Consider the following 5722-nt stretch of genomic DNA (forward strand, 5'->3'; position numbering starts at 1 on the left):
CACAAGTCATTGCAGCCAACCTGGTGTGGGCAACACTTTGCCCAGGCTGTGGCCAGCAGGAGTTGGCAAAGGACCAGCCTGCTCCTCAAGCTCCCCTGAGTCCCATCACTAGCAAAAAGGAAGGAAATGGAGAAACACAGGGAAGTAACCGATGAACCAGTTCCTACTTCTGAGATGCTCTGGATCTCCTTGGTGTTCAGGTCACACTGGAGAGAAAGTTTCCTTTGAGAGGGGCAAGAACTTGCAGAGGCATCAGTCGACTTATGTTCCAAATCCTACCAACCAAATGCTGTTCTCAAGCACAAACTTATTAAATCTTACTTCCTCTTTTTCTAAGTGTATTTGCCATTGCTCACTGATCTTTGGTGGTAAGAAACAAATGTGGAGGCAGGCAAGGGCCTGGGGTCAGGGGTCAGGGGTCAGGGTAGGAGGGTATAGCTCCCACCCACCACAGCCTCTGGCCAGAGGCATGCACATGGTAACACAGGGCCTACAGGATATATACTTTCTCCGCTTGGGAGAAGTGGAAGGCTTCTTTGGTTCTTGGGCAAACAACTTTATCATCTTGATGGATAGAAAGCAGAGAATCGTGGCCATAGACATAGCCTTTAGGCAGCATCATGGGTGGGATGTTCTCATTCCTCATGTCACCAGAGATCTTGCAGACTAGGTTGTGCCAGTCTGTTCAGAGAGCGGCTGCATACAGGGCAGTCAGGGCTCTTGGAGCTGCTGTCCTTGTAGCGCTGTGGTGTCTTTATTGCCAAGAGCTCAGCCTGCAGAGTGAGGGTAAAGATGGAGCTGTTTCCTAGCTGATGCAGTTGGTAGTTGTCATATTGGAACTGCTGGATCAGTGTTTGCCACCGGGCTGGGTCCAGAAGGTCCTTGTATGGGGAGATGTGTGCATCTGGCGGGAAGGCCAACATACCCATGACCTGGCAGACCTCATCCAGCTGGCTCCCTTCAGCCTGACTGAAGTGCTTTCTTGACTGTCTCACAGCTTCCAGGCATTTGTTCTGCCAGACAAGTTCAATGAAGCCCTGAACTCCAGGCAGCTCTTCATCTTCCGGAGTCAGGACTTGTTATCATGGCACCATGCAAGGTACCTCTCCAAGGACTCTTCCACTTCTTTGGCTGTCAGGAACATCTCGACATTCACAGGATCCTCAATGCCACTCTGACGAGCCAACTTCATAGCTGTGTTGCAGCCACAGCGCCGCAGATGTCCCACCATCATGCGATGCGGTCCATGCGCTTCCGTTTCCACACGCTGCCTGCTGCTGGCTGGTCACTACTGTGCTCCTTGAGGTGCTCGATCCTACGTTTGCAGAGTTTGGCACTCTCATCTTCAGCCTGGATGGATTCTATTGCCTTCCTCTTGAGGACACTCAGCTTCTCCACCACACCATCCAGTAGGCTGACCACAGAGTCCACAGCTGGGCAACTACTCAAGGTCTTCTCAAGCTCAGCTACCACCATGGTGACGTGGATCAATGTTTTTCTGGGCAGCTCGGAAGTGTTTATTCAGTGTCTCATAGGGCACCTCAAGTGGGTGAGTAGGTTAACACAGAGCCCACCAGCAGTTTTGAGTGCCTGGGCTTGGGTTCAGTAGGGGTCTACTCTTCTTGGTGTTCCCCTTGTTCTAAGTAAAAAGCACTTGAGGGTTGGGTACTCCTGCATCTTCAGGGTTATGGACAGCTGGGCTGCTGACTCCTGCACAGCCTTCTTGGGCCAGCTGAGCGGAGGAGGCAGGTACACATTTTAATATTTTTTTGCATCATAGAGTGACTATTGATTATGTTAATGTGCTGTGTATTTGTATATTTGAAAAGTAAAACACCAGAAAAGGATAATTTGAGCACTTTCTTACTTTTAAAATTTATTTTGATATTTGTGTGCATTTATGTATGTGTGTTTATGAATGTGCCTGTGTGGGGGAGGGTTCCAATGGAGGCCAGAAAAGGGTGTTGGATCCCCTGGAAGGGAGTTACAGGCAGTTGTGAGTTGCCTAACATGGATTCTGGGAACCTAACACTCATTTTTTGAAAGAGCATCAAGTGCTCTTACCCGCAGAAGCATTGTTCCAGCTGCATTTGAATGTTTTCATCACAAAGAATTGGTAAAAGCTTGAGGAAATAGTCATGTTTACACTTGGACTTGAACATTATACAATGCACACATTACAAATATCATATAGCACTCCAGAAATATGCATGTTTATGTATCAGTTAAAAAACAAAAATAAAAGGAAAACATCTTTTGAAGCAAATTCAAAATCAAACTTTTTTGCCTAATTTTAAATTTAAGCAATTACTTTAAAGTGCTTATTTGTAATAATCAAGACTACATATTCCCTAAATCACAAACAAAGCAAAATGGTCAAGGGTCATCCAAGTGGACAGTCTAGCACAGGAAAAACTTTTAAAGTGTTGCTGTAGGGTGCAGGTTTAGGAAATGTCAGGAATGTGGCTAGCTCTCTGGGATTGCAAAGTGATGTGTTTAATTACAGAGTTTCAAATTGTACTAAACCAGGTTGGCCTGAGCAGGTCTTAACATTTATGTGAGCCTGAAAAATTAAGTTCCATCTGGTAACAATCAATAGTGATCAACGAATTTTTGGAGAGGGCAAGAGCCACAGTGGATGGAAGGGAGAAAGGTTGAATTGTGGGTGGGAGTGGTCCCACTCAAGAGCAGTGTCCTCGAGCTGGTAGTGCTCTCAGGAGTATGGAACCCTGGTGTCTTAGCAAACATGGGGAAGTCCAGGAGAGAGATTCATTGACTTCTATTTGTATTACACATCAACTTAAAACTGCTGTAGCCCAGAGCTGTCACTGAGGCATGTTCTAGATGGTAATCTGGGATTGTAGAGTTCCCAGACTAGGGAAGTAATTGCCTTTATTCAGGAGCAGCATTGGCTTATTGGGTTGCTACTAGAGACATAGCCTGCTAAAGTAAAACAGGTGAGCTCATCCCCTTCAAGTAATCTGAGGCTTAGGAGAAAACTTTAATTCATAAATAAAAGTTCCAGGGTTTGTGCCTGGATATAAACCCTAGATGTGAGTGATGAAAAAGAGAAAGATTTATTTTGGCTCACAGTTTCAGACATCTCAGTCCATCAAGGAGGGGAGGGCTTAGAGGGGTCGGGAGACTGAAAGTTTTCCTCACATCATGGAACCAGAGCCAGGGCCTGGCTTACAACAGCTATAGAACCACGCCTGGTGACTACTTCTGCCAGCTAGGGCTCTATTTCATAAGAGTGCCTCCCCCAAGACTGCTGCTGGGGAACATGGAAGGTATTTCAGATTCAAACCACAGCAGAACTATTTAAAAAGGTGTCAAAAAAGGTACACTAGGAAGAAGGAAACAGTTGTAGAGGGTTGACATTTGGGATTATGGCAAAACAGAAGCATGATTCCTGAGCCTTGAAATGTTTTTGCCTGCTTTAGCGCATGCTTGGCATGCTTACTTAGATACTTCAGGCTTCTCTTGCCACCAGCAGCAGCCATTCATGCTCTGAAGAGTGCCATGGAGTAATGTATTATCTTTATATTTCTGGGTTATGTTTGCAAAATGTTAGGGATCTTTTTAAATAATATGTAATTTCAATAGGAGGAAATTTGGGAAAGTTACAAATATTACTAAGAATTGCTATCTAAGGTAGAATGATATTAGATGGAAGAGGACTTATTTCATGAAAAATGACAACATATATATATATATATATAAACATTATGTTTATATATGTGTGCATCTATGTACAAATGCATATTGTATAGTTACAAATGGTTGCAAATTTGCCTATTTTATTTTCTAACACTTTTTTATTAATTTATTTTTTACATCCCAATACCAGTTCCCCCTCCCTTCTCTCCTCCCACTCTCTGTACTCCCTTCCCCTCCCTTCCACCCCCATCTGCTCCTCAGAGAGGGTAATGTGTCCCCTAGGAAGTCTACTAAGTCTGTCAAATCATCTCATTGAGGCAGGACCAAGGCACCTCTCCACCCCACCCCCTTGTGTCTAGGCTGAGCAAGGCATTTCTCCATATAGAATGGGCTTCACTAAGTCAGTTTGTGCATTAGAGTTAGAGCTGGAATCCACTGTTAGTGGCCTCATATATTGTCCCAGTCACACCATTGTCATCTATATTAAGGGAGTCTAGTTTGGAATTATAAAGTTTCCCCACTTGTCAGACCTGAGTCGGTGATCTCTCCCTAGCTCAGGTCAGTTGATTCTGTGGTCGTTTCCAAGATTCAACTATTATGAATAATATTGCTATGAACACATAGCTGAGGTTTGCTTTGTTACTGAGTCTATTTTTGAGAAGGTACAATAAGGTGCTGAAAAGAAAGTATATTCTTTTGTGTTTGGGTGGAATGTTCTAAAAATGTCTGTTAAGTCCATTTGAGTCATAACATCTGTTTGTTCCCTTATTTCTCTGTTAAGCTTCTGTCTGGCAAATCTGTCCAGTGGTGAGAGTGGGGTGTTGAAGTCTCCTACTATTAGTGTGTGGGGCTTGATTTGTGATTTAAGCTTTAGTAATGTTTCTTTTACAAATGCAAGAGCCCTTGAGTTTGGGGCATAGATGTTCAGAATTGAGATTTCCTCTTGATGAATTTGTCCTGTGATGAATATGAAATGCACTTCTTTACCTTTTTTTTGATTGACTTTAGTTTGAAGTCTATTTTGTTCGAAATTAGGATTGCCACACCAATTTGTTTCTTAGGTCCATTTGGTTGGAAAAATTTTCCCAACCCTTTATTCTGAGGTAATGTCTGTCTGTCTATGAGGTTGCGGTGTGTTTCTTGTATGCATCAGAAGGATGGATTCTGTTTTCATATTCAATATGCTAGCCTGTGTTTTTTTTTTTAAAGAAAATACTATGGTATGATCTTATTTATTTATTTATTTTTAAGGGGGGTATCTTTATCTTAAGATCACTTCATGCTGAAATGGGATGACAATGACTCCCTGGGATCCTGTAGGAAGAAAATTTTAAGCAACAAAATTTCTCAGGGGGACTAGCTGTAACATTTGTAGCTAGTCTCTGCATGTCAGTAAATGTTTGACTGGAGTTCTATCTGAAACTCTGGCCAGGGTGTAATAAGAAGGCGCACCATTTCAGCTAGCTAGTCTGGAGTTGTCTGAAGCATCACTGGATTTAAGCAAACTGGATTTAAGATGATGTTGTAGTCCAGTTACATCAGGTTGAATCAAGGGGGAAATGATGAATGGGGCCCCATCTTCTTTCCAGAGATTTTAAAGATTGCTGTTAAGAATTGTTATTGTTCCTTGTGGAAAACTTAAACATCAATATTCACATAAAAATTTCAACCTTTATAGGTATGCATATTGGGCAGGGCATGAAAATGAGTATGAGGAAAATTAGGATTTCAGAGAGAAAACCCAGTGTAGGCAAATGACAGTCCCCAGATTTTGTTTTCTTCTTATACCAATTGGCTTCTTGATATAAGGCAGAAACATGATGGGGGCTAGAGGAGGAAAGACAAATCCAACTCCAAAGCCAGCACTGACTTACATGAACTGGGACTAAAGGAGTACTAGGAAGTAAAGAGCAATAGATGTTTTGTATAGAAATAGTTCACTAGAATTAAATATTGGTACCATATATTAGATTCCTTTTTGTTAGATGGTTCTTTCTGAAGAGCTGTCTTCTATAGGTACCTACATGTTCAATGTCTTTTGGGTGTTTGAAGATGGGTGCTT

General features: G+C 42.6%; 1 pseudogene; it reads right to left on the reverse strand.

Moving 5' to 3' along the window:
- Positions 1-490: 490 nt before the first annotated feature.
- Positions 491-1555, reverse strand: LOC127223340 (E3 ubiquitin-protein transferase MAEA-like; annotated as a pseudogene).
- Between the last annotated feature and the right edge of the window lie 4167 nt (positions 1556-5722).

Source organism: Phodopus roborovskii, unplaced genomic scaffold (genome assembly GCF_943737965.1).
Source record: "Phodopus roborovskii unplaced genomic scaffold, PHOROB, whole genome shotgun sequence".
Lineage (NCBI taxonomy): Eukaryota > Metazoa > Chordata > Mammalia > Rodentia > Cricetidae > Phodopus > Phodopus roborovskii.